Raw genomic sequence first — 15,684 nt, 5'->3', positions numbered from 1 at the left:
CTAATCAGCTCCAGTTTTAGAAGTGTTAATTAAAGCATGTCCACCATAACAGGCCTCTTCTCCTTGGGTGCAGCTAAGGAGTAGAAGACAGGGAAGGCAGAAGGTGTATCCACCACCAAGAGATCTCCCCGAGTCCCCCCCACAGAACAGCAACCACAAAACACTAACAGGGTGTTTGATGAACCATCTGCTTTAATTAAACATACTAAGATATGCCTCAATGATTACTTGCACAGCTTCAATGACACTGTGCATATTCGTTGCTGGCATGAAAAAAAACAAAGGTTCGATTTTGTTATTGAGCAAAAGAAGGTCCTGAGCAACAGAGAAAACAGCTGGACCCATTAGCCAGAGCATGGAAAAAAAAGGACATCCAGAAAATAGCCAGAGCACAGTGCCCACTACATATTTTTTTTGGCAAGGAAATAACGCTCAGTTGCAATCAGTGAAACTGCAGTGAACCTGATCTAGCACAGGATCATGGTAACTGCTGGCACAACTCACCAGTGAGATGCCCTTGGAGCCTTCTCCTCACCCTGCTGTGGCAGGAGGAGGTGCTGGGCTTTCAGGGAAGGACAAAGTCCACCTGTGTCCAGAAGCAGAGGGACAGGAGTAACTGCTGGCTGAGCCTTATGGAAAGGTTGTCAGCATAGCAGTGAGTTACAAACAAATACCTTCATGATAAAGAGCTGCTGTCTTATTTACTTTTTAAAATAACTACATTGGGAATATTTTGCAGAGAACAATAAAAAGGAAATTCTTGGATTGTGGCAAGACCTCAAAAACCCCAAAGGTTTGATGAAAAAGAAGTGTGTCATTAAAAGGAAAACTTCAAGATATCAATATTTTCTTCAACCACTTCACAGTAAGAAAAACACGGTTATCTCAGATGGAGCTGGGAGCTACAATAGGAGAACATCAACTTGTGAATGTCAGCCACTGTGTGAGGAAATCCAGAAGGCTGGTGGGAGAGAAATCAGGTCCAGACAAGTGTGTTTTGCCAAGTGGCCTTCCACGAATTTCATTCAAATGTATTTTCAGAACGTGAGAAAACCTGGGAACTACAGGGTCAAACAAGAACGAGTCGTCAAAGTCCACACAGTTAATTACATTTAATATGTAAATTGTTCTTATCAAACTAACCTCCTGGGATTAGCAATAACCTGTAGGTAGGACCTTCCATTTTTTGCACCGATCTCTTGAAGTAGATTAGTTAATGGTTCCTTGTTTAACTTTAAAAAATAATTCTTTCTGAAGCAGGAGAGAAAGAATGAAATCAGAAGGAGAGGAAATATCCATTTTCTTTGCTAAGTCATCCGGAGTGGAGTTTTGCATTGCATTTTGTACCATTTCCTGTGCAAGGACATTCTCGTATTATTATGGGAAACCTGTTGTTGGAAAACACTCAGACTTCTGGCAACTCATTTAATCTAGTTGCTGAAATAGATTAAATGGCACTGGTGGCAGAAGCTCTGGCATTTTTCATGATATTGTTAAATCTGTTATTGGAAGTGTTACAGTTGTTAATTCATGTCAACAGAACCAGGGAAAAAAACCAACCCAAAAAAACCAAATACAACCACCCCCCAACCTTTAAAAGGAGCTTGAATCTGTGTTAGAAATGAGGACACTTCAGGGAGCACGAGGGCTTAAGCTGAGACATGTCACAGCCAGACTTTTCTTTCGTCCCAGGTCTCCTTGCTGACAAAACTGAGTGCTGCAACTCTTGCTCCACAACAAAATACAAAGTTCAGATTCTCCCTGGTGCGAAAGCATGAAAGAGATGGCATTCCAAGTGCTTGCCATCTCTGTGGGGAGCACCAGCAGCTTATTTCTGAGTTGAAATCCTGAGGATTTGCTTAACCTCCCCAGCACAGTGACCCACCTCTCCGGCTTCCAAACAGGAGGGGCAATGAGGAACAAAGGAGCAGTTGCTGCACGTGAACTTTGTCTTATTACACCTTCCCTCTTTTCTTCCCCCCCCCCCCGACCAAATACTGTTTGTTGAACCAAACGATAGGCTCCTTGGCAAGGCATCTGGACATCCGGCTGCAGACCAGGGTTTTCCTAATTACAGAGTGCAGCTGGAACCAATTCTCCCAGTCTCCAGTGCCTGGATGTCTGCCTCGGGCCAACTGGCAGCTGCCTGGGATAATGATTCAGAAAAGATGTACTTGTAAATCAGCTTGCTAAAGCACAGAGAGATTACAAAGGTGAGGGTGCTGGTGAAAGAGAGTCCTGCAAATATTTGGCAGGCCCAGGCCAGCCCGCTTTGCAGCCAGCTGAGGGGCTGTGCAGAACTTGAGGAGCAGATGGAAGGAGTCCATGGACAAAGTTGGTTGCCAGTGCTTCAGCTCTTTGCTAGACAGACTGCCACACTGGGGGATGTTGTTTGAGGACATCCAGAGTGACACCAGGCAGAGCTGGAATGACTTTAGACTGCTGGCCCTGGCCTCGTCTCCAGTTTTTGTCATGGAAGTTGGATATTTCATTCATTTACTGTTCATATGCTGACAAATTTCAAATGCATGTCAGCACTTTTGATGTCCTGGGCTCTGCTCCAAGCTCTCTGTACTCCATACTGACCAAGTCTACCATCCCCTCTGAGCCATCACTCCAAAACCAACTCCTCTGAAGACTCCAGGAACCTCCAGTGCTTCCCTCAGAACACCCTAAAGCAGCATCATAGAACCAATACGTTTGTGTGAAAAGGAGGAAACTTCTCCACTTGACAAAAAACATGTCTTTTTTGTTCATTCTTAGAGCATCATCTAGGACACCTGTGAGAGCAGCCAAGGTCCCTACAACCCTCAGCACAGCACTCTTGACTACTCCAAAGTGCTCAGATTCCCCACTTGGGACCTGGGACCTAAAGGACATCAATGGCTTGGCTGCAGGGTCAGGCATCAGAGCAAGCACTCAACTAACACAGTCTCTTCAGCATCATGTCATGGTTTTTTAAGCCTTTTCCTCCTTTTGTACATTATTCCTACTCTAAGTTATCAGCAGATAAACCATATCATTAAAATCAACTTGGAGGAATTAACTGAAACTCTATTCTGTTTAAAACATTACATTTGTTTCCGTTTGATTGTGACTTATTTAATTCAAATACCTGAGGAAGCCTTGAGGAAAAGAATGTCATCATTAAAGCTGCTCCAGCTTCCCTCTCATTAAGGGCTGGGAGAGATCAGAATTCACTCCTTCAGATCTGAAGTGAGTCATCCAGAAAAACCATCCGGACATTACAGATACATCTAAGATGAAAGCCAAGTCAGAATGAACACCAGAACCAAATCCACATCTTCTGCTCTTCCTCATGTATCATAAAGAAAGAATATAATAAAATTACAGGAAGCATTGCCATCTAAAATAAAACTGAACAATGAAGTTAAAGTTCCTGTGCCCGGTATTATAAGTAGAGACAGACTGCTGAAAGTTCCACCTTATACCCAAGTCTTTGTTGATATTAAATTGATTCATAAGGAACCTACTGGCAAATGTTTTGTTTGCTTGTTAGTGGAGGGAGATGCACCTCCAGAAAGCCTTGGCACAGGCACAGTCTTGGCATCCTTCACAGACTGTATCCTGAGCCTGCAGAAGTGATGGCAGAGGGGAGCTCTTGGGTTGGCCATGGGCTGAAGGCCCCAGTGAGGAGAGGGCCCAGGCAGGGCAGGAGGGCAGCCCCAGAGCCACACATGGATTTTAATCTCTTAGACTCTCATAAAAATACCCCTGATTTTAATCTCTGCAGGATCTGACATTCAGCCACCTTCACGTGAGAAGAGGGGGCAGCTTTCACTGTGGCACTGGAGGAGCACAGAGTGTCACCCTGACAGCTCAAACACAGCTAGAAACCACCCTGGGGGATGTCACGGGGAGAGTAAATCAGCCCCATTACAGCTTCTTTGCTGAACTTCTTGTAAGAAGTAAAATGCATCTACTTAAAAGGGGGGGTCAAACAATATAGATTTAAAGAGGGAGAAAAAGCAGCTGCCAGCTCTTTCCTTGACATCTTTCCTGCCATGAAAAAGGCCAAACCAACACAAACAATACCTTGCCACAAAAGTAAGTGCTTGAACACGGGTGCACAAAGAGAGCAGTATTTTAAGGCAGCTTGGTCGGGAAGATTTTTCAAACTGGAGGAAGCAAAACAGCCTGAAATCATTTCAGTCTGAACAGGATCCATTACGTAAACAAAGTAGGAAAATATTTTTCTAAGATGTCAGGATGGATTTTCTTCTATTACAAGTACCATCGTGAGATTTGTTAACTGAATTATCTTTCCCTGCCTGCACACCTTGAAGCTGTAGCTGGCTGCCTGCAGAGATGATTACAGGATCTGCCACGAAGGGACAAATGAGTTCTGGTCTGCTATCAAAAAGCCAGAAGTCATAAATCTCTCATTATCCCTGCCATTAGAAGCAAGGTGCTCATCAGGGGGCTAGAAAGAGCACAGGAAATATATCTTGAAACTGAAGCATCAGAGGAAAAAAAAACCTGTGTTCTCATTATGCCTTGCTATTATTCTTTATCTTCACTTAATAAAATGAAGTGGGGAATCACCCCTGGTGTATCCATCACACACACACAGACAAACCTCAGCTGATTCTTCACCTTCTCCTTTTTCCTTCCTCCAAGTTTTACTTTTTTTTTTTTTTTTAATTTCATTGTCAGTGGTGTGGGGAGGAACACATTCTTAGGTTTCTCTAGGCAGCAGCATCTTAGGCTTCCAAATCTCAGTCCCTAGAAGCAGTGACTAACTCAGCCAACCTGCTGAAGCCCAGCTGTGAGGACATATCTCAGGCCAAAGACTCCAATAGGAGTGCAGAGGAAGGTTGAACCGACCCAGGTTTGATTTCTTCACTGCAAATAACGTGGTTTGTCACTGCAGTTCTCCTGGAGCTCTTCTGAGATCTTTTTAAAGTGTGGCTGGAGGGACCTCAAAGACAGGATATTAGAGGGAGGATATCCGTAAAGCATGGAGGATTGAGTGGATCATGAGGGATATTAGTGTTTAATACTCAAATCATTCTCTCTCATAACTTTGCTGCACTAGTTTCATTGCAGAAATGGAAAAGATGCCATAAACGTCACAAGTTCCTATTCCTGTTGTAGTGAGAGGGAGAACTGGATACATGGAGCAAGTCATCAGGCTCCCCAACACTGACAAGCCAAGAATGAAGGTCTTGAAGCCCCATGGTTCTTCCCACTTAGGTGGGCATGGCTTCCATCCATCTCTGCACTGCTAAAAGCCATGCAGCATTGTCCATATATTTCCCCAGGATTCTGGAAGATGGATGCTTTTGTGTAACTTCGACATTTTTTCCTGAAAGGACTTTGCAAAGCAGTGAGAGATTGTGCATGAGCAACAAAATAAACCCCAAACTATCCTGGAAGGAGAGAACCTCACTTTAAGTAATCCTGGCAAATGTGATTCCTGCCTGAGGTGCTCTACCTTCCCACCAAAGTAAGGGGCAGCAGAAGGGAGATGACACCTTTGGTTTCTTGTCAAAGTTCCTGTTTTGTGGTCAACTTATTCTTTTGGAAAGCTGCTGGCACTACAAAGTTATTTAGGATCTTTTAAACAATTTGTCCAATGTGGCCCCAGCACCTTTGGATGCTGCATTGGAATCACCTGGAGGGGTTCTGTCCTGGAGGTGATGTTAGTGACCATGCAGGAAGAGACAAACTGATGGTATCCAAATGGAGATGAAGGGCTGATGGGCTCTAAAAAGCTATCACTGACATGGCACAAGAGGCAGAAGAGAAGAAAAACCAAGAGGAAGGTGGTCACTGGAGGCAGTTTGATGTAAGAAATATGTAGCATTAACTTTTGGGTTAGAAAATCTTAAATAAAACGTTTCAATATGAACACTAGGTGGGCCAGAAGTTTGTAGAGAAAATAAGGTAGACAGGAGATAGAGACAATGAAAAGAGGAGAGTCCAAGAAACCTAAAAATACACATTTTTAAGTTTCACTTCTTTCATTTGAAGGCATTCAGAACATCATTCCTGGTTCAGATCCTTGCCCTGAGATTCATTAGTATGTATTGCAATTTTATTTGGCTTCTTGACCACTGAGCACCTAATGTGCTCTCAAAATAAAGATGTAACTAAGAGAAATGTTTCATACAGAAAGAGCTATTAGACTTTGGGAGTTCCCTTCACAGCATGTGAAGACATCCACATTTTAGTGACCATGTCTGTTTCTGGAAGTACAAGAATGCCTGAGATAGCCAGAAAATTCTGAAGTGACTGTAAATATGACAAATATGACACATAAGCAAACAAAGGAAAAGCAGTTCTGCAGCCAAAAAGCATATTTATGGAGAGTTATTTTAGTGCTATTATGTGTATTCATGTAAAGGTCATAACATGCACAGAATTTGATGGTACAAATGGGTTTTGTAAATGAAAATTCCACCAGTGTTCCTCAGAGCTGGCAGCAATTACAAAACGGGCACATTTGCCTAAAGCTGTTTATGCTTAATAGGAGCTACAGGGTAATTGTTCAGCCTCAGAAATTCAGTATTTCTTACATTTTTCTGCTTTTGTAGAAGCATAACTTCACGACAAGAAACTGTAGAGAGGACAAGAGAAAACCTGTGCACTGCCTGTTCCACAGGCAGTTTGTGACTCAATATTTATCTCCTGCTGCAGGGATTTCTCCCCGTGCTTTTGCTTAACAATGGTATTTGCTTTATTGATTTCTTTTCCCCCCTTTTAATACTCCTAATACAGTGGTGGCTCCAGAAAGTGATGTGTGCTGTGAGCACTGATGCTTTTGTCAAGACATCAAAGTAGTGATTCCAGCACACATCTCTATTAGTCCAATTTTGTTTCCAAAACAAAGAAGCAGGATGTTCACATGAGCCAAATTTGACACTGAACAATTTGTACAACAGCACTAAGCTCAGTAGAGCACCAGGCATGCCAGATTTAATATAGACTTTTCATGTTACTTTTGGATAATAGAAGCATTCATTGGTGTGTAATACTTGGAATATTATTTCTTTCTGGAAACTCTGTCACATTAACTGCTGTGATTACAGACAGCAGAAACTGCTTGATAATTGGTGGATGCAGTAGGCTAGAACCAAGAGGGAAAAAAAGTAAATCAGCGTCCACAGGCTAAAAACACAAGAGTTAAGATCTAAAGAAGTATGAAGTTTAAAAAAAGTTACATTTCTAGGTTATAGCTTGTGATCACAAAGTGAATATTATTTTGCATAATGTAAGAATACTACACAGGTCCAACCAATTGCCTTGACCCTAAAGCCAGTGCAGAACTTAGTAATTATTTTACCCCACCAAGCTTCCCAGTTGGTGAAACCACACCTACATTTGCCTTTTGAAGGGAACCTGAGAAATAAATCCCTAGTCAGAGCGTGGTTTTGCCAAGCAGCCATGATTTGTTTGATCTTGGGGTTAGCCCTTTTGAATTCCATTGCAACAGGTTTAGAGAAACAGGTCACACTAGAGATGAAAAAAAATTTGCAGTATTAGGAACATAAAGCAGGGCATGGTGGGGTTTAGTTTTATCACCAGATGCAATGAAAGATAACTGGTAATTGCTTTTGGTTGGTTGGATTTTTAATCATTCAGGCTTTTACCTCAGGAGTGGAGAGTGCAGAAAAGCTTGGAATTGATAATTAACTGTTGAAGTCGTCAGAATCTTATTTTTTGGCATATTTTAAGTACTGGTTGGTGAGGAATGAAATTTAGAGTTCTCAAGTTCTCTTTTTGCTGTGGATGCCACCAGAGTGAGCAGGAGCAGGGCTGGGAGGTGTCAGCTCCCACCCAGCCCCACCAGCCAAACAGCCTGGCTGGACCAGCAGCTGTGGCTGCTTCTCCTAGAAGCCATAACCTGCTGGCCAGCAACAACCCCAAACTCAGGATTGATCAACAACCTCAAAGCCAGGACTGACTGTGTATTCCATCTCTTGTGCAAAACTGAAAGCTCAGTCCCCAAATTATTGCACTCAGCAATGTCAGAGCTGCAAGGGTGGGATAAGAAAATGCATTTTCCTTCACTTGCTGCAAGACTTCCTTGCTCTACAAGTGTTCCCTGGGTAAACACACACATTCCCCACCAGACTCTGATGCCAGACCAATCGGGAAAGTATTTCAGCATGGGAGGAGTTATTGTCACAAAAGTTGTCCCCTAGGAACTATTTCTATCAATAAAGTAATACACATACCTCTAAGTTTTAATGATGAGGTCACCAAGGCTGATTTAAGGCCAAAGTGTCACGTTCACTCATAGAATCGTAGAATCATTCAGGTTGGAAAAGCCCCTTGGGATCACCCAGTCCAACCATCAGCCCTGCTCTACAAAGTTCTCCCCTAAACCATCTCCACCAACACCACATCCAAACCACCCTTAAACACATCCAGGGATGGTGATTCTCTGGATGAGTGTGCTGGATAGCACGACCACACTATGTTCCCAGGCAAGTTGTCCCTGTGTTTTAGAAGTCCTGATTTTTCTTAATTATTGTTTATTACCAGTGAAACAATTAAAGATAAAACACCACCAAGTCCCCCCACCAACTCACGGTGCTCTCTACTTGGTTCAAATTTTTAGCCTGATTTCCAGAAGGAATTTGGTTTATCCCCTATCCTTATCCCTGTCCAATCTGGGGACTTTGAGCTTGTGGGCTGTTTCCACCAACAGGACAGAAGGGTTGATAGCTGATGTCTGAGAAGCTTAGTGCAAAAATCAATGGCTTTGTAGAAGTGAGAGGCTGTCACAGAGAGTTCACCAGGGCACTCTCCTGTTTGACCTGGAGACTCTTACCAGCAGGGCAGAACATCCATAGTGTCCATAGACTCCCAGACTGGCTTGGGTCAAAAGGGACCTTAAAAATAATCTAGTTCCAACCCCCCTGCATGGGCAGGGACACCTCCCACCAGACCAGATTGCTCCAAGCCCCATCCAACCTGCCCTTCAACATTGCCAGGGATGTTGCATCACTTGTGGCAGGTGCAGAGGGGACAGATGGAAGAGGGAATGGGCAAAGACATGAAAGGAGAAAGAGGAAGCATCAGGTCTCAGGATACCAACTCATGGGCTTTGTCAGTTCTGCTGCTCATAAAACAACCTTTTTCTTGTTAGCCTGTGGTTTCAATTCCATCTTTTTGTTTTCATTCTCTAAAAAAATAAAATAAAATAATAATATGGAAATTTCATGCTAAAATCATGGAAACTAAGAGGCTTAAAGACAAGTGAAGTGCTAGAGGCTGATCTAATAATGCAGTAACTGCTTGACCCCAGCAGAGCTGTACCTTAGACTTAATCATGTAGAGCATCTGTTTTGTTGTAAACCACATAGCAAATAATTCCTGGAGTAGACACCTTCCTGACTCTGCCTACCATGACAGACACAGCTCTGGATACCCAGAATTTACTAGAGAGAATACCTGGAATAACACAGTGTGAAGTAAGAACTGCACAGCTCAGGTTGGTGTAACAAAATGCTGGAGTAACTCTCCAGTGAAGGCAAAGTGAAGCTGTTATGGATGATTACCACCACCACTTTGTCATCCAGCTGTTCTGTTCAGCAGCAATCTCTGACCCAGAGCTAATGCATAAGCCATTAAGTAATTCAGAGGTACTGGTCACCCAGCACAGCTTCCCCAGCCACATTCTGCCCCCTCTCATTTCAGTCTTTTCACTGGGTGGTCTGGGAGGAAAATCTAGCCCAAAGGTCTCTTCAGGTCCACCAGTTACAGGAGAAAAACTTTCCTGAATGTGCTTTCAAAAACCTCTTCAGTCATTATTGATATTCTCTCTAACATTAACTACCATTAAATCCTCCAGCCAGAGGCTGCAGAATGACCTTTAGGACAGTAAGGAGCATTTTCAAGATGAACAAGGAGAATGCTAAGAGCTCACAGCCCCACACTGGAGACACCAAACCTCAGCTGGAACGTGACCAGGTGATGATCTGTCTGAAACCAAGAGCAAGGAGCTTTGCCTTGGGAGTAGGGAAGACTTGTCCTTGTGCAGAGAGCCAGTGCAAGCCTGGATGCTTTGGCAAAGGAGACATTCAGGGGGAATATTCTTTTAGGAAAGTTTCCACTGGAAATGTAGTTTGGACATAAAACTCCTCAGACTATCTACAGCCCTTGTGCAAAGAGCATTTTGGGGTCTGCTGCTCTCCATTTTGGGCTGGCTCCCAGCTTGAACTCTCTCAAGATGCAACACGAGTCTCCCATCTCACCCTCTCCAACCCCAGCAAGAAGGCCAAAGAAAAATTCCTTGGAAACAGTCAGCATTTTATGGAACAGGTTGTGATTATTATTATTAACCTGACTGCCTTGCAATGGACTTGCATGCACACTGTGCCAGTGCACTGCTCACTGCCAGTTTTATTAACTCAGGTAACATGTGTATCGGCAAAACACAGTAACTGGTTTCTAAATCCTTGGGAAAAATCCAGCTCCCACCCTTCTGCACCCACTCCCATGCTCCTGGGGTCACCTCAGGTAACTCACACGTTGCTGTGGGTACAGCCCTGGCTGTCACTCTCCTGCTGTGCCCACACTTCCCTGTTTTAGGTGTCCTGGCCAAATTCCCAGCCACATAACCACTGCAGGTAGCTGTGAAAGGCCAGGGAAGTACTTCATTTCCACCAACTCCGCTTCTAGAAATAACCATTTCACTTCTGGGAGCCGTATGTACCCTCCCTGCCCCTTTCTCACAGCACAACTAATTCTTCTTTTTACCCTCATTTCCTTGGGCCCACAGGCTCAGGTAGATGGATTAATTTTATTACCTGAAGTTACATGAGGTAACTTCCGATGTTTTTTGACATGGGATGGGGTTTGGGCTGTTCTGCTTTTGCCTTCTGGGTTTGTAATGGACATATTTATGTCCACTCAAAGTTACTTTGATGATCTTCTATGTTCCCTTGCTGAGGGACGTATAAAAGCACACGAGAGCACTCTGACAGCTGCCCCACCATGAGAAGCCAAACAGGAGCACAAGCCTGTAAGGTTTTCTTTAAAACTGAGCTTAGAGATCCTGTGTTTTGTTTCCCATAATACATGCAATGTGCTTAGTGAGAATGAAACAGATATACATCCACATATGGATTCTGTAGAGTACTGCCTTATTCAAGAGAGCTGAAACAGAGGCCAATTTTTACAACAGAACTATTTACTGTAAATTAAAATCCTACCAACTGAAGCCAACTTTAGATGATTAGCACAAGAGTCATGTGCTGCTTTAATCACTCAGAAGATTAAGATCCAACAATGGTGAGAAAGAATAAGCAAACTCAGGGCTACTTTCTTGCATGTGGCTTAATATATCCTGCTAATCACAATCCTACAGAGCATCCTGATGCTCCACATGGACACAGCCTGCAGGGACACCTGCAATTGCAGGCAAAACAGCCTGCTCAATCTTACTCTCCTTTGGGTTCAAGATTTTGACCACCTGAAACAGATAAAAACCACTGGCTTTCAGGATCTAGACTTTTCAAAAAGCAAAAAATAATAATACACACCCATGGGGCTTGGAGCAGCCTGGGCTAGTGGGACGTGTCCCTGCCCATGCAGGGGGGTTGGAACTGGGTGGTCTTTGAGGTCAGTTCCAACCCAAACCAGTCTGGGATTGTGTGATTCATTAAATAAGTGTATTAGGTGGGTGTGTAGAGAGATGAAAGTCACCCAACATGTAAGTCATCCATGGTATTTTAAATAAAAGGCCAAAAATGCTTCTCCTACAGTAGACTGACAGCATTATTTTGGAGGATCAGTCTAGTCTAGATCATGTTGATTTAGAACCATCTTATTACTCTCAACGTGTTACTGCATTAGAGTAATATTGAGATTAAAATCTTGGCCAGAATGCTGATAGGTATATAAATGCAGATTTATACACTTTGTTTCAGATTCGAGGAAATTTTCTTAATCCACAATTTGGTGGTGGGTTGTTGTCTTTTGGGTTTTTTTTAGTTTAAATAAAGTACTGAAGCTGAGCAGAAAATATCTCTGTACCTGGGGTATGAATCAATGCTTGTGGCTGTGGTAGCCATAGTGCTGGTACTAGGATTTTCCCAGGATTTTCCAGGTGGGGGCTTTGGGGATTTTGTTGTTGTTTTAGGGTTTTTGGTGTGGATGTTTTCCCCAGACAGCACTGCCAGTTTAGTTCCCTGTTGCTTTCAAAAAGTAAAAGCCAAGTCAAGAAGGTGCTATTGACTTCCTTGAAACCAGCCAAGGGAAAAAGTTCTACCATCTCCAAAATTTATCCTTCCAAACCTCCTGCTTTTCTACTAAAAGGTGTCATTAGCTGTTACTTATTGCCAGGGCTGGATTAAGACCTGGAATAGACTAAACCCAAATTATTAGAGCTTCACACTAAGATTCCTGGGATAAACCTTTCCTTTGGGGAGCCAACCCCAAGGTTAGCCCCATGGGGCTGGGACAGAACTAACAGAGAGAGAAGCAGGGCAGAAAGCATCGATGGCACAAAGCAAGGCTGTAACAAGCCACAGCATTTCCTTGAATGAGGAAGTCCCAACACCTTTGCCTCCAGCAGGTGATGATAAGAACCACTGCTCCTTAAGAAGAAACCAGCAGCTTTATGTTCCTGACCTCTGTCTCACAGAGCCATGAAATCAGAGCACAACTGCAGTCATTGGCTGCTTTTTAGATATTCATTTCTGTTCCCCAGTGCTTAAGAGGGCTGACTGAAGGCAGCTTATCCAAGATTAGGCTTCCAACACCTTCATCCATTGTAGGCTTCCAAATACAATTTTTCCCTCTCAGAAAGTGAAAGTGTTGAGTCATTTAAAGATCTGATGGAGGTTATTGCTCAGAAAAAAAAACAACAGCTGGAGGTTCAAGGCAGGGCTGAGTGAAACAGAGCCAGAGAGCTGCAGCCCCAGAGAGCCAGGACTGAGTCTCCCCAGGAGCTGGCTCCCCTGCTTTGCTCTGCTCATCCTCTCCTGGCTAAACTAGCTCATCCCAGATCATACCAGGGCTGAACAAGGGCTCATTGGATGGAACCGGGTGCCAGAAACAATTATGGCTGAAAAAGCAAGAGCCTGGCAGGAAGGGATTGTCATTTGTGAAGCCAGTCCATTTAATGGAAAAATAACCTGCATATTACAGTAGAGGATAATTTGGCAGTTACAGTTTCAGTGGCTCAGAGACATAAAATACAGTCTCATCAATGTGTAAGATTAGAAGTAATTAGCCTCTATATGGTAAAGTCATCAGTTAGAAACTAGACTCCATCTGGGGACTTTTTGTAATGATGCCTCAGGGACAAGTAGGATGGGACCTTTGACTTACATGATTTGGAAGGGACTGAGACCTAATTAAATCTGCAAAGATGCAGTAACTGCAGTAAAAGGGATTTTTAATTATGAAACATATTCCCTTTCTCTAAACAAACGAGGTATATTACACTCTGGAACAGTAAGAGAATTAATCAAAAGACAGTGAGCAAACAGCTGCTGTATGGCTGCCAAGTAGAAGATGATACAGGATTATACAGAAGAACATTTAATAAGAATTGAAGAATATTTAATAGGATAAGGTTTTACTTAATTGTGGTGAAAACCAAACACACAATCCCCATCATAAATACAAGAGAGTACGGGGTTTCTTTAATCTGTTTCTCCAAATGCATAAGTTACAATAAACACTGATTACTGTAAATAAATAAAAGCTAATTCTCTTGCAGAATAATATGCTATTTGCTTTTTCACTCATTACAAAAGAGCACACTTGGAGCCTTTCAAAGGGGGATACAGAGAGCTCTTACAGTTTTGCCACTGAGTTCCATGAAGCACTTACCTTTCTTTTTCTCAAAAAGGCTTGGTACTTTGTACTGCAGAAACACAAAGTTTCAACTTAGCTTCTCAGCAATGATTGCCTCATTTACATGATCTGTCTTCTCCCGAGGTAAAATAAGAAGAAATCACTGTAAGATATTAACATTTTTCTATCATAACTCAATACTCTGCATTTTGTCAATGCAGAGCTGGATCATTAAAGCCTGGTAGCTAAATAGAAAAGTATTTTAAGGCCATGAACTAGGAGTGGAGCAACAGAGAGATGCTGATCTCAAAGAGAAAATAGCACCAAGATGATGCATGGAAGGTTAGACACTTCATCGTGCTGCTTAAAAGAACAGGCTAATTAAAATGACACCAAACTCATACATATGTAGGGAGGTCAATGTAGAAAGAAGTCACCATCTAGCTAAAAACTTCAGTATCTTTTCTCTACATTAAAAAAAAATCATCTCGGAAGCAATTTGATCCTTGCACATATGATGGTGGTGGGACTACACTTTTAATTTATTTATTTTATAAAAGAACTTTCAGCCATTCCTGAATCAGAATATTTTTGCTTGGAAAAGACCTTTAAGATCATCAAACCAAACTGTTACCCCAGCCCTGCCCAGGCCACCCCTGCCCCATGTCCCTCAGCACCAGATCTACATGGCTTGGAAATCGCCCCAGGGATGGGGACTCCTCCCCTGACCTGGGCAGCCTGGGCCAGGGTCTGGCAACCCTTTTGGGGAAGAAATTGTTCCCAATATCCCATCTAAAGCTCCCCTGGCACAACTTGAGGCCATTTCCTCTTGTCCTGTCACTTGTTCCTTGGGAGAAGAGACGGACTCCCACCCCTCTCACTCCAGCCTCCTCTCAGGCAGCTGCAAAGAATGAGAAGGTCTCACCCCAGCCTCCTTTTCTCCAGGCTGAACACGCCCAGTTCCTTCAGCTACTCCTCATAGGACTTGTCAAGTCAGTGTTTTAATCTACCACAAAACACCCGTGAAATCACCCACTAGTTGGGATTTGTAGAACTGGGAGCTCAATAATCCTTATTTCAGTCAGACTTGGTGAAAAGAGGTCAGACCAAGCCTCTAGCTATATATACACTATCCCACCCAACACATCCCCCATCAACTGCGCAACAACTAACAGGATCTACACTCTTTGGTCTGATCCATGTGTCCTGCCAGTGACTATTCACCCATGCACAGTGCAGCTCCACCAGCAGCTATAGGGAAGGAGTTCAGTGGGTTCTTTGTAACCACTTACTCTGTAGTAGAAGAGCATGATAAGCTTGATGGCAAGTCAATCACCGTGTGAAAAATCAACAAGTATTTCAAGGCTCCAAGTGACCTTTCAAGAGGATTTGGGTTTGAAAACACAGTATGAGGAAAAGCTATGGATTTTGGAACTCAACTCATACCCAAAGCCTTTGCTAAATGTCTCTTGGAGATTGCTAGAAACATAAAATAAACAGCAGTGGGGATCAAAGCCAGGAGAAAATTAATTAAGGTAAAGGTAGGCTGGTGTCCAGTCAGTGATCTGGGTCAAGCAACATATATAACTATTTATCTTTGATTTATCTGTATGGAAATACCACTCAGCTTTCAGGAGGAGAGTGATCTCTCCTCAGTCAAACAAACTGGGAAAGATGGATGTGGATGCAGGGAATAGAAGTAAAACCCTCACAAGAAGAAAAATAGTCCCACTCCTATAGAGGAGTCTCGGAGCAGAGAAAGTGAAATGGAAAGAAGGAAAGAGGAGAGCTTTACTGGGAACACCTTGGGGACCAAGGAGAAGGCCTGCAAGGAAAGCCTGGATCCATCTACACCAGAATAGAACAGCACAGTTAATGCTTTTAAAGCTGAGAGAGTTTCCT

General features: G+C 43.1%; 1 protein-coding gene across 5 annotated transcripts in view; it reads right to left on the bottom strand.

The window, feature by feature from the left end:
• The window catches only part of C4H10orf90 (chromosome 4 C10orf90 homolog), a 68,145-nt gene that overhangs the window by 35,201 nt on the left and 17,260 nt on the right, over positions 1–15,684 (bottom strand). The window contains exon 2 of one of the 5 annotated variants that reach the window (XM_051619453.1): positions 13,819–13,915. The exons of 3 other annotated variants lie outside the window; for them this stretch is intronic. The gene's annotated coding sequence lies outside the window, so the exon portion shown is untranslated. Of the gene's footprint in view, positions 1–3,115; positions 3,148–13,818; positions 13,916–15,684 lie in introns of those variants that run through there. One more of the 5 variants, XM_051619454.1, reaches the window with a different exon arrangement.

This window comes from Apus apus, chromosome 4 (genome assembly GCF_020740795.1).
Source record: "Apus apus isolate bApuApu2 chromosome 4, bApuApu2.pri.cur, whole genome shotgun sequence".
Classification (NCBI taxonomy): Eukaryota; Metazoa; Chordata; class Aves; order Apodiformes; family Apodidae; genus Apus; species Apus apus.
The sequence above is the reverse complement of the archived record's forward strand: the minus strand, read 5'-3'. Positions and strand labels throughout refer to the sequence as shown.